This window comes from Phyllobates terribilis, unplaced genomic scaffold (genome assembly GCF_046119375.1).
Source record: "Phyllobates terribilis strain yellow unplaced genomic scaffold, ASM4611937v1 Scaffold_3__8_contigs__length_932513732, whole genome shotgun sequence".
NCBI classification, from domain to species: Eukaryota; Metazoa; Chordata; class Amphibia; order Anura; family Dendrobatidae; genus Phyllobates; species Phyllobates terribilis.
This window is the reverse complement of record NW_027362763.1, coordinates 10,619,001-10,637,878: the sequence shown is the minus strand read 5'-3', so window position 1 is coordinate 10,637,878 and position 18,878 is coordinate 10,619,001. Positions and strand designations below refer to the sequence as shown.

At 46.5% G+C, this 18,878-nt stretch overlaps 1 pseudogene; it reads left to right on the top strand.

Annotated features, from left to right (window-relative positions):
* The first annotated feature begins 530 nt into the window (after positions 1-530).
* On the top strand, positions 531-2,177 carry LOC141257872 (posterior protein-like; annotated as a pseudogene).
* Positions 2,178-18,878: the final 16,701 nt, after the last annotated feature.

The window sequence follows — 18,878 nt, the reverse complement described above, 5'->3', positions numbered from 1 at the left end:
GTAAGCATACATTCCTTTAATTAGATTTTATACATGCATTATATTTTATGTTTATCAATATCTTTCTGCTAGGTTCAGGCCTGTTTGTCTATTTGTTTATTGGATTGTTTATTTGTTTGTTGAATTGTTGCCGGTAAAGTTAGGGTAGCACCCTGTTGATTGAAGTTCTCGTAAGATCTAAAGGGTAAAAACCAGACATCTCTGAGAAGAAAGTGAGGTAGAGGTTAAAAGTCTAAATCTCATGTTAAGGGGAAGTAGCCTTATGCTTCAATAGGCGATCACTCTTGGCCTGGATCTTGGATCTGTAGTTGATCAAGTGCATGAGACACTGTCAGTCAGATATAGGTAAAGTCACAAGACTGTGGCAGTGATTGCCTGAGGGAAAAGATTATATTCAATCTGAGTCCCTGTTTTAGTGAAGTGATATTCACTGGTTTCTGTATTGTGTTTCGTTAATTTGTAATTTTTGTTTGGAAAGCTGATTTGTTTATTTTTGTTGTCTTCTGTGAAAATAGTTGGAATTAATTAACATGGAAATAGTCAGTAAATTTATTGAAAAATATGCCTCTGCTCAGTTCAGTACTTGTGCAGATGATGCATTGACACATCAGTTTAATGACCTTATGAAACAATGTGAAGGGCAGAATGAGAACAAAAGTAAATTGTCAAAAAAGAAAGCAAAGAAAGAGAAGTTAGCAAATGTTTTGTGTATGTTGTTAAAAATGAAAGGAATTGCAGAACAAAAGGAATTGCACTGGTATTCAGAGAAAGCTCAATTAAGAGGTGAAGTGGACAAAATTGAACAGGAAGTCAGTCTGGCTATTGCTAGTGCTGAAGATCATAATTGTGAGTGTGAAGATCTAAGGGATGAGGTAGACAATATGAATTACCAAAATTGTGAATTAGAAGATAAGCTGGAGGAGTATAAGGAGAGATGTAAACTTAGGGAACAGCGTATTGCTTTGCTAGAAGGAAAAGAAGCGAAGTATAATGATGATATGACAATACTTAGGAACCAGTTGTATGATGCTAATGTAAAATTGGAGCTAAAAGAACATTGTATTATGTCCTTGAAATCACAAGAATGTACTAGAGTGAATAATCATAGTTATTGTAATCAAATGTGCAAGTCTGCTGCTCAGGAGGAAAGAGATTGGAAAAGAGGGGAGGAGCAGCCTGTGTGCATGCCTGACAACCCTGACTATAACCCAGATCATAGTTCCTCTCTCTTTACTCCTGAGTCAGGAGGGAGCAGATAAAGGAGAGACAATTTGCCTAGTAACAGCAGCAATTTAGTCCAATCCACAACACTCTCCATACAGGATAAGACAAATCTATGCCAGATATTAGGGAAGTTTGATACAAGTGCCTCAGCCATTAGTCTTTCCAATAAGTTAGAGGCAGTAGTGACACAATGCAGTCTGGGTAATAGAGCTGCATGTGCCTTACTTCGGGTATGGCTCACATCTCAACTTTGTGAAAAACTGCAGCCCCCTGTAGGAGCTCACAAAGGATTATCTGCAGATCTTGAATGTAATTGGGGAAATGCTAGTGACAGAGTGGAAGAATTAAAGAGAGTTATGGGGGGACGAGATATGAGAGGTACTAATGCCTTAGAAAATGCAAAATTAAATAGAGGAGATGATCCAATTATTTTTTGCAGTGAATATTTGACATTATATCGTTCTACCTATAACTGCCCTGACATGTCTCCTGATGATAGCAGTTTTCTATATTCAATGGCTAACAAATGCACTTTTGTTGATTATCCAACAAAGGTTGCCTTGAGGAATGCAAATTTCTATCAAGCCTTTGTAAATATATTAAAGGATTGGATTCAGGATACAAGTCATGACAACAAGCCCCAAAAGAGGATATCAGAGGTAGTCAAAAATGAAGGCAAAGTAAGGTTTATTGGAAAATGTTATAAATGTGGTAACACAGGTCACACTATGAAAGAATGTAGAAGTAGTAAAAGAGTTATCAATAATAGACCTTTTAATAATAGGAAGCAAAGACAAGAACCAAATACTGCAAGGAATGGACAGCATAGTCTTCCTGAAGTTACATTATATGGTCCACTTCTGGATGAACTGAGGAAGATTGGGAAGGCAATGGCAGCAAAGCCAGAGGAAGTAAAGACCCCACCTCCAACAAATCCTTATGTAAAACAATAGGAATGTCAGGTCCCAGTGTTGTCCCTAGTGAGTCAGCTTAGCAGGGACAAGGGCGGGAGACCCCGTATTCAGGGTACGGTAGGGGGCCATCGTACAAACATTTTACTGGATACAGGGGCTGCTGTCAGTTTGACTAATCTGGATTTGATTAAAGACCCTGGTGGTAAACACATTTTTCTGAGAGGGTTTGGAGGACAGTTAGTATCTTCAGAACAATCTTTACCAGTGACAATAAACCTGGGAAATCTATGTGTTGAGTATGGCTTATATCTTTCACCAACACATGAAGGTACCATTATTGGGTCAGATGTTATGAAGGAATAAGGACTTATTCTTGATTTATGCAACTGGATGTTGTGGAGAGGATCACGGTATAAAGGCTGTTTAAAAATGGTAACTGACAATTATGGTATTGATTCCATCAAAGGTGCTCAATCTTTAGATCCAGCCATGATATTGAGAACTGATGATGAAATATTGGCCAACATCTTGTGGCAACATAACAATGTGTGGGCAAATTCAAAAACCCAATGTGGCAAGGTGTCCAACATGGTAGTAATGGTAGAGGGTCCTGATTAGTGTTGAGCCACCCCCGTAGTGTTCGAGTTCGGTTCGGTTCGTCGAACACCCGTGTGTTCGCCGAACTGTTCATCGAACTGTTCGTCGAACACCTTCGAACACCGTTAAAACCAATGGCAGGCAAACAAAAACACATAGAAACACATAGAAAACACCTTCAAAGGTGTCCAAAAGCTGACAAACTGCTCAGAAGACATAACTAACACATGGAAAAGTGACAAGTACATATAGTCATGCGAAAATAAAAGAGGTGGAGGAGTAAAAGGAGGGGGAGACACAGATATAGGCATGTCATGCCCTTCTAAAATCCAAAAAGTGAGAAGCCGACACGGCCAGTCCGCTCCTGCCCGTGCCACCTCCGTGTCGCCGGGTTTGTGCCAGAGCCGCGGTGAACCCTGATGGCCAGCCCCCCTCTCCCAATACTGGTGCCTGTCCGCTGGTGGGTCGAGCGAGCCCCCCTGTGGTGGAGGCAGCTCTAAGCTTTTTAATTTAAATTGTCTCTCTAATTTGAATGAATACACTTTAAATCCATTTACAAGGATCTATTGGAGGGCAAGTCTCATGCCAGCAGCCGCGTAATTCCAGCTCCAGTAGCGTCCACTAAAGCTGCTGCAGTTAAAAAGCTTTTATAAGGATCGAGCTCGGCTGTCCACTGCAAGGCATCCTACTGCCAGTCCCAGCCCCTATGCCTTGGGGTGCCTCCTGATGCTCTTCACTGAGTATCCCATGGTCCCGAAGCATTTCCTTTGAAAAAATTAAGTGTCTAAACTACAGGTGGTGTAGCTTGCTTAACAGCCGGGATAATCCGCTGACTAGCAGACACTGCTACTAGGCACAAAGTATTTCCTGGGCTAGATGCAGTTAAAAATTTGTAATTAGATACTCTTGTTGGATGCTGAGAAAGCATTCCATAGAGTCTCCTGGCACGCCATATATGATTCTCTTAAAAAGCTTGGGGTAGGGGTCTAGGGGACCCTTTTATAGCCAAAATCACGGCCCTGTATCACAATACGTCACCTAGGCTGAAGATAAATGGAACTGTAGCACCCTGAGGGCTCGATTGCTACAGAGGTATTGCACCTCACCCAGAGGTGTGATATCTCACTCTCAGGTAAGGATGGAGTGTGGATCAGGACCCGACACCTGCATGCATTACACCACATTGCCGTGGGGCAGGGCGACCAATATGCCTCTGAGATGGGCACGACAGTCCCTGTCCCTGGCTGGAGTGGGGGGAGGGAACACTGAGGAAGGGAAACCCTGCAGTGCAGGAGCAGGGAGGAAGCAGTTCCTGGGTGCATTGAGAAGGGAGTATAAAAGGTGGGCACCATCTTAGTTCAGTGCAGAGAAGTCTGAGCAGAAGTGGCAGGGAGCAGGGGCTCTGCATGAGCTCTGCTCCGGAGGCGGGCCTAGTAACAGAGGCCCAGGCCTGGAAGAGGGAGAAGGAAGGAAGAGGAGCGGAGAAGGCTCCAGGAACGAGGAATGAAGGGATCCCAGGGGTGCGGACGGGCGAGTCGCCACCGCACGCCCGAATCCACCTGCGTGGAGGGGTCAGGCCAAAGGGGGAGACCGGTCCCCGAAACTAGTGGAGGCAGGAAACGACCCTCAGCTAGAAACCGGAGGCTGTGACATTTTATGTGGCGCAGCCCCTCGCTACACCCGCTAGGAAGGCACCACATAGGGTCAGGGAAACTGGCGCCAAGTTTACCAAGAGGAGGCCCATGGCAGCCGGACAGAAGGGTTGGTAAGAAAGGCCAGACAAAGGAAACACAAAGGGGGTCCTGTGAAGCGCTCCAAAGTTATCTGGGAGTTGTCTGAGCCCCTCACCTGGTGAGCACAGTACGACGTGGGCAGCCGTTACCTGCAGACGTGGTCTGGATAATAAGAACTGTGAGTAAAAGCCCTGGACTGCATCACTGACTCCGTGTCGTTACTGCTGCTGCCCTGCACCATCACCCCCATCCTCCGCATACACTGCCCTGAGGCTATACTCCTCCCGTGGGGAGTTATGCTACGCTCTGCTGCACCCACAACACCAGCCTCAGCGGTCTGCCCTGCAGCGGCGGTTCACTCTGACCGCAATCCACGGGTGGCGTAGTCGGACATTTAAACATCAAAACCACATAAATAGTTCCGCCACTGGTTTGACCACCCTGAGCCACGGAACCGGGTCGCCGCCACGAAGACTACAACCACCAGCATCCATCAAAAAGGGTCCGGCTCCGGGTGTCCCAAGGCCCAGGGGGTGCATCAGAACATTTTCATCACCTTTCACAATCACCAATGGGACAAGGCAGGGATGTCCTCTGTCCCCTCTCTTATACATCCTAGTGACGGAGCACCTGCTCTCATCAATTCGCCATAACCCCAATATTAGGTGGATTGAGGTGGGAGGCACCGAGTACAAGTGCTCTCTATTTGCTGATGATGTCCTAGTATATATCACTCAATCACATATATCCATCCATGCTGTTATGGCTGAAATAGATCACTTTGTTACATGGTCAAATTTTAAAATCAATGCAGCGAAGTCTGAGGCCCTCGATGTCTCCCTCCCCAAATCCATATAGGATTCCATCCAGTCCAACTTTCCCTTTGCCTGGCCCTCACAGGGTATCAAATACTTAGGAATTCCTATTCATAGAGACCTCTCCCATCTATGTTATCTTAATTTTGGGCCCTTTATTGAACAACTCCATACAGACCACGGTTGGCAAGTTAGAATTGTAAGATTCACTACGTGAACCACTGGTGTTTTGTGGAAAAGCACATGTACACTGTGTTCCAAATTATTATGCAAAAAGTGTTTAGGAGTGATAAGGGAAGAATTTGTTTGTTTGTCAGTTAAACTCATTGATGGTGATGTGTGTCAGGGCTCTTTATATCACTGTAAGCAATTGCAGACACCTGTGCTAATTAGTTTGGCAGGTGTGTCCAATGAAAGGCAAGACTACTTAAGAAGGCTGTCTCACATTATTAAGCAGCCTACATTTTCTGCCAAAATGGGAAAGAAAAAGGATGTGTCGGCTGCTGAGAAGCAACAAATTGTGGAGTGTTTAGGTCAAGGCATGACTACAATCAACATTGTGCGATGATCAGGATGAAGTGTCTTGGCAATCAAGAAGTATGTAGCTGATTCACAGTACACACGTGTGCGTGCTGATAAGGGCAAATTGAGGACTCTTTCCTACAGGCAATTACGTCAGGTTAAAAGAGCAGCGGCAAAAAAGCCTTGTCATAGCAGCAGACAAGTTTTTGAAGCTGCTGGTGCCTCCAACGTCCCCCGAACAACAAGATGCAGGGTCCTTCAGAGGTTTGCAGCTGTGCATACGCCATCCTGTCGACCTCCTCTATCCACTTCACACAAGCAGAAACGGTTCCAGTGGGCTAAACATTACATGAAGACTGATTTCAAACTGTTTTGTTCACGGATGAGAGAGATTGTCGGCCCCTTTAGGATCCCTGAAGGCGCTAAAGATGAACTCCATAATGTATGTGGATTTTCTCAAACAGCACTTCCTGCCATGGTTCAAGAAGAAGAACCGTGTATTTCACAGCAAGATCATTTTTTTGCATGAAAATGCACCATCTCATGCTGCACATAAAACATCTGCATCTCTGGCTGATATGGGCATAAAAGGGGACAAACTTATGGTGTGACCCCCATGCTCCCCTGACCTCTACCCCATTCAGAACCTCTGGAGCATCATCAAAAGGAGTGTCTATGATGGCGGGAGGCAGTTCACATCTAAGCAACAGCTCTGGGAGGGTATTCTGTCCTCATGCAAAACAATTGAAGCAGAAACCATCCAAAACCTGACAAATTCAATGGACGAGAGAGTTCAGAAGCTCCTTTCGAACAAGGGGTCCTATGTGAAAATGTAACATCACCTAGAATAAAGTTTTGAGTTGAAAACTGTTTGATTTCAGTTTCTAATAACCTGCTAATGCTTATAATTTCAAAAATGACCATTTTTTTGGTCTTTATTAAAATGAAAAGGTTGATCGAAAAGTTTGGGGGATCTAAGAGTGTGGCAACCCAGTAGTCATGATTACTTCGAATTCTGACAATATGAGGGTCATGTTGCAGGTAGTGCAGCAAGAAGGCACTTATGTGTCTTGCGCATCTCGGAGCCCCAAAATTATTTTCCGGGCTAGATGCAGCTAAAAATTATTATTAATTTTAAATCTGGTGGAGCTTAGTATAGATGGCCTAATAGGATCAGTGCTGCACACTGCTACAAAGCCCAAATTATTTTCCAGTCAAGATACAGATAAACATGATTAGTAATTTTAAATCTGGTGGAGCTTATTATAGATGACCTAATAGAATCAGTGATGCACACTGCTACAAAGCCCAAATTATTTTCCAGCCAAGATACAGATAAACATGATTAGTAATTTGAAAGCTTAAAACGGTTGGTAGGGTGATTTTAACCAATCATCAAGCTTTTACCCTCCCCAGGATGACACAGGGGTAGAAAAGTCATTTCAGATCCATGATTTGTTCATCTTTATGAACGTGAGTCTGTCTACATTATCAGTGGAGAGCCGCGTGCGCTTATCTGTCAGCACACCACCAGCAGCGCTGAACACACGTTCAGACAGAACGCTGGCTGCGGGGCATGACAAGATCTCCAAGGCGTAAGTGGCTAGCTCCGGCCATTTATCCAGATTGGAAGCCCAAAAAGAGCAAGGGTCCAGTGACACAGTCATGGCTTCAATGTTTACTTGGAGATACTCCTGTAGTCTCTAGGCGTTGACTATGTGTCAGACTTCTTGTCTCCTGTGGCCTTGCAAAGGATGGGCTAAAAAAGTGGTGAAATGATTCCGCAAAATTGAAGTTACCAGCAGATACAGTGGTTCTGTTACGGTTTGAGTGCTGAACACTTGACGGTCCCACGGTTGGCAAGTTGGAACTGTGAGATTCACTACGTGCACCACTGGTGTTTTGTGGAAAAGCACATGTAAGATTCTGCAACAGTCTCTGCTGATACTCCTGCATGCGTGCATCCCTTTCTATGGCAGGAATAATTAATGCAAATTTACTTTTGTACCGGGGATCTAACAGTGTGGCAACCCAGTAGTCAGGATTATTTCTAATTCTCACAATTCGAGGGTCATGTTGCAGGTAGTGCAGCAAGAAGGCACTCATGTGTGTTGCGCATCCAGGAGCACCAAGTCCCTGTTGTGTTGGTGGCGAGGTAACAATCATGCTTCCTTCCTCTGTCCTCTCCCCCCAACCTCGCACAACAGAAATGTGATCAAGGTCTCCCTCATCTGATGAGTCTTCCATCAGTTCGTCCTCCACTTCTTCCTGGGCTCCTGCACCTTCCTCACTAGTTTGGCTGCTACCATGCGCCCTGGTAAAACCATCTCCCCCACCCTCACATGCCTGCCGCCTTGGTGCTGCCGACCGTCTGGACCTTGCAGATGTTAGCCCTTCCGCATACAACTCCTCCTCCTCTACTTCCTCCACCTCCTCTTGTGCCACCACCTGACTCCGAATTCTGTTTAACATGTGCTCCAGCATGTAAATCACCGGAATAGTCATGCTGATAATGGCATCGTCAGCACTAAACATCTTCGTCGCCATTTAAAAACTGTGCAGAAGGGTGCATAGGTCCCTGATCTGAGACCACTCCTCCAGCGTGATTTGCCCCACCTCTGGATCTGGTTGGCCCAGGCTATACGTCAGAACGTATTGCACCAGGGCTTGTCGGTGCTGCCACAGTCGCTGCAACATGTGCAGAGTTGAATCCACCGGGTAGGCACATCGCATTTCAGCCGGTGAAGTGGCAGGCCCAACGACTTCTGTAGAGATGTAAGTCGCTGAGCTGTGGGATGCGAACGGCGGAAGTGAGCACACAGCGACCGTGCCCTCTGCAGAAGGCCATCTAGTCTGGGATAGTGGACTAAAAATTGCTGGACAACCAGGTTCAACACGTGAGCCATACAAGGCACGTGTGTGACATTGCCCCAGCGAAGGGCCGCACCCAGGTTTGCAGCATTGTCGCACACGGCCTTCCCTGGTTTCAGGTCCAGTGGAGACAACCATTCATGAAATTGGTTCTCCAGAGCTGATCACAACTCCTCAGCTGTGTGACTCACATTTCCCAGACATTTCAAAGTAAAAACCGCCTGATGACGTTGAGCCCTACTGCCAGCATAGTAAGGAGGTGTGCAGGATCCCTTCTGCGCAGTTAGAAAGCTTGTGGCATGACCAGACAGGTTTTGGGTGCAGGTGGAAGACCGAGAGGAGGTTGAGGAGGCAGAAGCAGTGGAGGAACTTTGACATAAAGAGGATTGACGCACAACTCGTGGGGACGGCAAGACTTGGACAGCAGCCCCTTGTCCTGCTGTCACCATAGTTACCCAGTGCCCAGTCAGCGACATGTAACGCCCCTGTCCATGCCTACTCGTCCAAGTGTCTGTGGTGAAATGCACCCTGTCACACGCAGAGTTTCTCAAAGAAGCGGTGATGTTGTGTGCGACATGCTGGTGGAGCGCAGGCACACCTTTCTTTGAGAAGTAGTGCCGACTGGGCATCTGATACTGGGGCACTGCGACGGACATAAGGTCTCAAAAATCCTCTGTGTCCACCAGGCGGAATGGCAGCATTTCTGTAGCCAAGAGCTTGCAGATGGTGAAATTCAACCTCTTAGCTTTCTCATGGCTAGGAGGAAATGGTCTTTTACTTGTCCACATCTGAGGGACCGAGGGCTGGCTATTGTGCTTAGACGGGGTTGATAAGGGTGTCCCCGGCAAACTGCCGGTCTGTGAGGAAGATGCAGGTGGACATGTTAGGTTGCCTTGATCCAAAGGTGGTGCTATCGATGTCGGACAGCGCTCAACACCAGCTGGTGTTACCACCTCCAAAGAAAATGATGACCTGCCAATCACACTGGCTGTTGCGGGTAAAGAGGTGGCAGGTCTGCGCCCCAAAACAGGTGTGACTGCTGTCCCCCCAGTCACAGAGGATGAAGAGGCCGCGGATGCACAAGTTATGGCAGACGGTGGTTGGCCCGGCCGGCTAGGCCGCATTGTAGCACACTGAGCTTCCCACTGCAACTTATGCTTCATGTCCATGTGCCGGTTCATGCATGAAGTACTCAAACTATGTATTTTTTGGCCTCTACTTAGCTTTTGCTGACAAATGTTACAGATAACACGAGTTGGGTCATCTTTATCGATCTGAAAAAATGCCCAGGCTATGCAAGGCTTAGCACCCATGCGACCTGAAGAGCCACCACGACTTGTGGTGAGAGGCAGAGTTGTGTTTGAGGATGCAGTTGTTGACGTGCTTCCAGTACTACGTCTCTGTCCAGGAAGGCGCAACCTGACCTCGTCGTCACTAGCATCTTCCTCCACCTCCTCTGCTGACCTCATCTCTTGGCTGACTGTGGGTTGACAGTAAGTGGGATCTCCAACCTCATCATCATCACCCTGTGCGTTATCACACCCGTCGTCCTCAGAGCCAACCTGTTCCTGCCCTGACAAAAAACTAAAGTTGTCGCTCCAATCAGGTATTTGAGTCTCATCATCGTCTTCCTCATTGTCTCCACCAACAGGAGTTACAGTTTGGGAATGAGGGTCTACATTATGGTCAGAACCTTCTGCATCTGGTCCTGGATCCGACTCATAAAGATTCTGGGCATCAGTGCAGATCATTTCCTCGTCTGGATTCACAGAAGCGCTGGAGTCGACCTCTGATTCCCGGGCTATAGTATGAGTAAACAGCTCTGCAGACTCAACCATCTGTTCTACCTCATACTCAGACGGGCAGCTGGAGATTTGGGAGCTGTGAGGAAGCAAGTGCGATTGGGGTAACACCTTTGAGGACTGGAGTATTTGTGATGTTGAAGTTGATGTGGAGGAGAGCCCACTTAAAGGAGCACTTGATATCCGTTGAAGCACCTGCTGTTTTTGTGCCTCATCTGGAATTTGTAGCGATTGGCGTGGCCGTAAGAAAGGGATCTTATCACATTGTCCGCTAAAAGAAGTAGACATTTTAGTTTGGCTGGAAGATGGTCATTCTTCTGCAGATGTTACTGTTGCTTTAACACCTACCCCACGGACACAACCTTTTTTCCCCTTCCAAACACGCCTATTCCCCTTTCCACCAGCAGCAGGCCTTTTTCCACTCATTTTGGTGGTTAACTAATTCACAACTCTGGAGTTGTTTGCACAAAAAAACAATGGATGGGAACCGAGCAGAGCTGAGTGGCCAAACTGTGGTATTAGGCCAAAACTATTGGCTGGGTTAGATGCAGAAAAAAATTATATTCAATTTGCAACCTGATGGAGGTCAGTATAGATGGACTAATAGAGAAAGTCCCACACACTGCTAGAAGGCCAAATATTTTTTCAGAGCTAGATGCAGAAAAAAATTATATTCAGTTTGCAACCTGATGGAGGTCAGTATAGATGGACTAATAGAACAAGTCCCACACACAGCTAGAAGCCCAATATTTTTTCAGAGGTAGATGCAGAAAAAAAATATATTCAGTTTGCAACCTGATGGAGGTCAGTATAGATGGACTAATAGAGAAAGTCCCACACACTGCTAGAAGGCCAAATATTTTTTCAGAGCTAGATGCAGAAAAAATTATATTCAGTTTGCAACCTGATGGAGGTCAGTATAGATGGACTAATAGAACAAGTCCCACACACAGCTAGAAGCCCAAATATTTTTTCAGAGGTAGATGCAGAAAAAAATTATATTCAGTTTGCAACCTGATGGAGGTCTGTATAGATGGATTAATAGAACAAGTCCCACACACAGCTAGAAGCCCAATATTTTTTCAGAGATAGATGCAGAAAAAAAATTATTTTTAATTTGCAACCTGATGGAGGTCAGTATAGATGGACTAATAGAGAAAGTCCCACACACTGCTAGAAGGCCAAATATTTTTTCAGAGCTAGATGCAGAAAAAAATTATATTCAGTTTGCAACCTGATGGAGGTCAGTATAGATGGTCTAATAGAACAAGTCCCACACACAGCTAGAAGCCCAAATATTTTTTCAGAGGTAGATGCAGAAAAAAATTATATTCAGTTTGCAACCTGATGGAGGTCTGTATAGATGGATTAATAGAACAAGTCCCACACACAGCTAGAAGCCCAATATTTTTTCAGAGGTAGATGCAGAAAAAAAAATATTTTTAATTTGCAACCTGATGGAGGTCAGTATAGATGGACTAATAGAGAAAGTCCCACACACTGCTAGAAGGCCAAATATTTTTTCAGAACTAGATGCAGAAAAAAATTATATTCAGTTTGCAACCTGATGGAGGTCAGTATAGATGGACTAATAGAACAAGTCCCACACACAGCTAGAAGCCCAAATATTTTTTCAGAGGTAGATGCAGATAAAAATTATTTTTAATTTGCAACCTGATGGAGGTCAGTATAGATGGACTAATAGAGAAAGTCCCACACACTGCTAGAAGGCCAAATATTTTTTCAGAGCTAGATGCAGATAAAAATTATTTTTAACTTGCAACCTGATGGAGGTCAGTATAGATGGACTAATAGAGAAAGTCCCACACACTGCTAGAAGGCCAAATATTTTTTCAGAGCTAGATGCAGAAAAAAATTATATTCAGTTTGCAACCTGATGGAGGTCAGTATAGATGGACTAATAGAACAAGTCCCACACACTGCTAGAAGCCCAAATATTTTTTCAGAGCTAGATGCAGAAAAAAATTATATTCAATTTGCAACCTGATGGAGGTCAGTATAGATGGACTAATAGAATGGTGCTATGCCCAAAAGATTTTACTTCACTAGGTGCAGTAAAAAAATTGGTATTCTATACACAGGTGGTATATCTTGCAACACAGATAGGCTACTCCACTGACTAACACACTCTGCAATAGGCCAAAAAGGATTAGCTTTGCTAGATTCAGCCAAATGCTGTGAAAAAAAACTTGCACAGCACTGGCACAGACCTGCCTGGCAAAAACTGATAGGAACTGATGTAACCTATAGTGTTGAGCCACCCCCGTAGTGTTCGAGTTCGGTTCGGTTCGTCGAACACCCGTGTGTTCGCCGAACTGTTCGTCGAACTGTTCGTCGAACACCTTCGAACACCGTTAAAACCAATGGCAGGCAAACAAAAACACATAGAAACACATAGAAAACACCTTCAAAGGTGTCCAAAAGCTGACAAACTGCTCAGAAGACACAACTAACACATGGAAAAGTGACAAGTACATATAGTCATGCGAAAAGAAAAGAGGTGGAGGAGTAAAAGGAGGGGGAGACACAGATATAGGCATGTCATGCCCTTCTAAAATCCAAAAAGTGAGAAGCCGAGACGGCCAGTCCGCTCCTGCCCGTGCCACCTCCGTGTCGCCGGGTTTGTGCCAGAGCCGCGGTGAACCCTGACGGCCAGCCCCCCTCTCCCAATACTGGTGCCTGTCCGCTGGTGGGTCGAGAGAGCCCCCCTGTGGTGGAGGCAGCTCTAAGCTTTTTAATTTAAATTGTCCCTCTAATTTGAATGAATACACTTTAAATCCATTTACAAGGATCTATTGGAGGGCAAGTCTCATGCCAGCAGCCGCGTAATTCCAGCTCCAGTAGCGTCCACTAAAGCTGCTGCAGTTAAAAAGCTTTTATAAGGATCGAGCTCGGCTGTCCACCGCAAGGCATCCTAGTGCCAGTCCCAGCCCCTATGCCTTGGGGTGCCTCCTGATGCTCTTCACTAAGTATCCCGTGGTCCCGAAGCATTTCCTTTGAAAAAATTAAGTGTCCAAACTACAGGTGGTGTAGCTTGCTTAACAGCCGGGATAATCCGCTGACTAGCAGACACTGCTACTAGGCACAAAGTATTTCCTGGGCTAGATGCAGTTAAAAATTTGTAAGTAGATACTCTCGTTGGATGCTGAGAAAGCATTCCATAGAGTCTCCTGGCACGCCATATATGATTCTCTTAAAAAGCTTGGGGTAGGGGTCTAGGGGACCCTTTTATAGCCAAAATCACGGCCCTGTATCACAATACGTCACCTAGGCTGAAGATAAATGGAACTGTAGCACCGAGGGCTCGGTTGCTACAGACGTATTGCACCTCACCCAGAGGTGTGATATCTCACTCTCAGATAAGGATGGAGTGTGGATCAGGACCCGACACCTGCATGCATTACACCACATTGCCGTGGGGCAGGGCGACCAATATGCCCCTGAGATGGGCACGACAGTCCCTGTCCCTGGCTGGAGTGGGGGGAGGGAACACTGAGGAAGGGGAACCCTGCAGTGCAGGAGCAGGGAGGAAGCAGTTCCTGGGTGCATTGAGAAGGGAGTATAAAAGGTGGGCACCATCTTAGTTCAGTGCAGAGAAGTCTGAGCAGAAGTGGCAGGGAGCAGGGGCTCTGCATGAGCTCTGCTCCGGAGGCGGGCCTAGTAACAGAGGCCCAGGCCTGCAAGAGGGAGAAGGAAGGAAGAGGAGCAGATAAGGCTCCAGGAACGAGGAATGAAGGGATCCCAGGGGTGCGGACGGGCGAGTCGCCACCGCACGCCCGAATCCACCTGCGTGGAGGGGTCAGGCCAAAGGGGGAGACTGGTCCCCGAACTAGTGGAGGCAGGAAACGACCTTCAGCTAGAAACCGGAGGCTCTGACATTTTATGTGGCGCAGCCCCTTGCTCCACCCGCTAGGAAGGCACCACATAGGGTCAGGGAAACTGGCGCCAAGTTTACCAAGAGGAGGCCCGAGGCAGCCGGACAGAAGTGTTGGTAAGAAAGGCCAGACAAAGGACACACAAAGGGGGTCCTGTGAAGCGCTCCAAAGTTATCTGGGAGTTGTCTGAGCCCCTCACCTGGTGAGCACAGTACGACGTGGGCAGCCGTTACCTGCAGACGTGGTCTGGATAATAAGAACTGTGAGTAAAGGCCCTGAACTGCATCACTGACTCCGTGTCGTTACTGCTGCTGCCCTGCACCATCACCCCCATCCTCCGCATACACTGCCCTGAGGCTATACTCCTCCCGTGGGGAGTTATGCTACGCTCTGCTGCACCCACAACACCAGCCTTAGCGGTCTGCCCTGTAGCGGCGGTTCACTCTGACCGCAATCCACGGGTGGCGTAGTCGGACATTTAAACATCAAAACCACATAAATAGTTCCGCCACTGGTTTGACCGCCCTGAGCCACGGAACCGGATCGCCGCCACGAAGACTACAACCACCAGCATCCACCAAAAAGGGTCCGGCTCCGGGTGTCCCAAGGCCCAGGGGGTGCGTCAGAACATTTTCATCACCTTTCACAATCACCAATGGGACAAGGCAGGGATGTCCTCTGTCCCCTCTCTTATACATCCTAGTGACGGAGCACCTGCTCTCATCAATTCGCCATAACCCCAATATTAGGTGGATTGAGGTGGGAGGCACCGAGTACAAGTGCTCTCTATTTGCTGATGATGTCCTAGTATATATCACTCAATCACATATATCCATCCCTGCTCTTATGGCTGAAATAGATCTCTTTGTTACATGGTAAAATTTTAAAATCAATGCAGCGAAGTCTGAGGCCCTCGATGTCTCCCTCCCTAAATCCATATAGGATTCCATCCAGTCCAACTTTCCCTTTGCCTGGCCCTCACAGGGTATCAAATACTTAGGAATTCCTATTCATAGAGACCTCTCCCATCTATGTTATCTTAATTTTGGGCCCTTTATTGAACAATTCCATACAGACCACGGTTGGCAAGTTAGAACTGTAAGATTCACTACGTGAACCACTGGTGTTTTGTGGAAAAGCACATGTACACCGCGTTCCAAATTATTATGCAAAAAGTGTTTAGGAGTGATAAGGGAAGAATTTGTTTGTTTGTCAGTTAAACTCATTGATGGTGATGTGTGTCAGGGCTCTTTATATCACTGTAAGCAATTGCAGACACCTGTGCTAATTAGTTTGGCAGGTGTGTCCAATGAAAGGCAAGACTACTTAAGAAGGCTCTCTCACATTATTAAGCAGCCTACATTTTCTGCCAAAATGGGAAAGAAAAAGGATGTGTCGGCTGCTGAGAAGCAACAAATTGTGGAGTGTTTAGGTCAAGGCATGACTACAATCAACATTGTGCGATGATCAGGATGAAGTGTCTTGGCAATCAAGAAGTATGTAGCTGATTCACAGTACACACGTGTGCGTGCTGATAAGGGCAAATTGAGGACTCTTTCCTACAGGCAATTACGTCAGGTTGAAAGAGCAGCGGCAAAAAAGCCTTGTCATAGCAGCAGACAAGTTTTTGAAGCTGCTTGTGCCTCCAACGTCCCCCGAACAACAAGATGCAGGGTCCTTCAGAGGTTTGCAGCTGTGCATACGCCATCCTGTCGACCTCCTCTATCCACTTCACACAAGCAGAAACGGCTCCAGTGGGCCAAACATTACATGAAGACTGATTTCAAAACTGTTTTGTTCACGGATGAGTGCCGTGCAGCGCTCGATGGTCCAGATGAATGGAGTGGAGGATGGCTGGTTGATGGACACCCCACGCAAACACGGCTACAGCGCCAACAAGGAGGAGGTGGAGTAATGTTTTGGGCTGGAATCATGGGGAGAGAGATTGTCGGCCCCTTTAGGATCCCTGAAGGCGCTAAAGATGAACTCCATAATGTATGTGGATTTTCTCAAACAGCACTTCCTGCCATGGTTCAAGAAGAAGAACCGTGTATTTCACAGCAAGATCATTTTTCTGCATGATAATGCACCATCTCATGCTGCACATAAAACATCTGCATCTCTGGCTGATATGGGCATAAAAGGGGACAAACTTATGGTGTGACCCCCATGCTCCCCTGACCTCTACCCCATTCAGAACCTTTGGAGCATCATTAAAAGGAGTGTCTATGATGGCGGGAGGCAGTTCACATCTAAGCAACAGCTCTGGGAGGGTATTCTGTCCTCATGCAAAACAATTGAAGCAGAAACCATCCAAAACCTGACAAATTCAATGGACAAGAGAGTTCAGAAGCTCCTTTCGAACAAGGGGTCCTATGTGAAAATGTAACATCACCTAGAATAAAGTTTTGAGTTGAAAACTGTTTGATTTCAGTTTCTAACAACCTGCTAATGCTTATAATTTCAAAAATGACCATTTTTTTGGTCTTTATTAAAATGAAAAGGTTGATCGAAAAGTTTGGGGGATCTAAGAGTGTGGCAACCCAGTAGTCATGATTACTTCGAATTCTGACAATATGAGGGTCATGCTGCAGGTAGTGCAGCAACAAGGCACTTATGTGTCTTGCGCATCTCGGAGCCCCAAAATTATTTTCCGGGCTAGATGCAGCTAAAAATTATTTTTAATTTTAAATCTGGTGAAGCTTATTATAGATGGCCTAATAGGATCAGTGCTGCACACTGCTACAAAGCCCAAATTATTTTCCAGTCAAGATACAGATAAACATGATTAGTAATTTGAAAGCTTAAAACGGTTGGTAGGGTGATTTTAACCAATCATCAAGCTTTTACTCTCCCCAGGATGACACAGGGGTAGAAAAGTCGTTTCGGATCCATGATTTGTTCATCTTTATGAACGTGAGTCTGTCTACATTATCAGTGGAGAGCCGCGTGCGCTTATCTGTCAGCACACCACCAGCAGCGCTGAACACACGTTCAGACAGAACGCTGGCTGCGGGGCATGACAAGATCTCCAAGGCGTAAGTGGCTAGCTCCGGCCATTTATCCAGATTGGAAGCCCAAAAAGAGCAAGGGTCCAGTGACACAGTCGTGGCTTCAATGTTTACTTGGAGATACTCCTGTACCATCGTCTCTAGGCGTTGACTATGTGTCAGACTTCTTGTCTCCTGTGGCCTTGCAAAGGATGGGCTAAAAAAGTGGTGAAATGATTCCGCAAAATTGATGTTACCAGCAGATACTGTGGTTCTGTTACGGTTTGAGTGCTGAACACTTGACGGTCCCACGGTTGGCAAGTTGGAACTGTGAGATTCACTACGTGCACCACTGGTATTTTGTGGAAAAGCACATGTAAGATTCTGCAACAGTCTCTGCTGATACTCCTGCATGCGTGCATCCCTTTCTATGGCAGGAATAATTTCTGCAAATTTACTTTTGTACCAGGGATCTAACAGTGTGGCAACCCAGTAGTCAGGATTATTTCTAATTCTCACAATTCGAGGGTCATGTTGCAGGTAGTGCAGCAAGAAGGCACTCATGTGTGTTGCGCATCCAGGAGCACCAAGTCCCTGTTGTGTTGGTGGCGAGGTAACAATCATGCTTACTTCCTCTGTCCTCTCCCCCCAACCTCGCACAACAGAAATGTGATCAAGGTCTCCCTCATCTGATGAGTCTTCCATCAGTTCGTCCTCCACTTCTTCCTGGGCTCCTGCACCTTCCTCACTAGTTTGGCTGCTACCATGCGCCCTGGTAAAATCATCTCCCCCACCCTCACATGCCTGCCGCCCTGGTGCTGCCGACCGTCTGGACCTTGCAGATGTTAGCCCTTCCGCATACAACTCCTCCTCCTCTACTTTCTCCACCTCCTCTTGTGCCACCACCTGACTCCGAATTCTGTTTAACATGTGCTCCAGCATGTAAATCACCGGAATAGTCATGCTGATAATGGCATCGTCAGCACTAAACATCTTCGTCGCCATTTCAAAACTGTGCAGAAGGGTGCATAGGTCCCTGATCTGAGACCACTCCTCCAGCGTGATTTGCCCCACCTCTGAATCTCGTTGGCCCAGGCTATACGTCAGAACGTATTGCACCAGGGCTTGTCGGTGCTGCCACAGTCGCTGCAACATGTGCAGAGTTGAATTCCACCGGGTAGGCACATCGCATTTTAGCCGGTGAAGTGGCATTCCCAACGACTTCTGTAGAGATGTAAGTCGCTGAGCTGCGGGATGCGAACGGCGGAAGTGAGCACACAGCGACCGTGCCCTCTGCAGAAGGCCATCTAGTCTGGGATAGTGGGCTAAAAATTGCTGGACAACCAGGTTCAACACGTGAGCCATACAAGGCACGTGTGTGACATTGCCCCGGCGAAGGGCCGCACCCAGGTTTGCAGCATTGTCGCACACGGCCTTCCCTGGTTTCAGGTCCAGTGGAGACAACCATTCATGAAATTGGTTCTCCAGAGCTGACCACAACTCCTCAGCTGTGT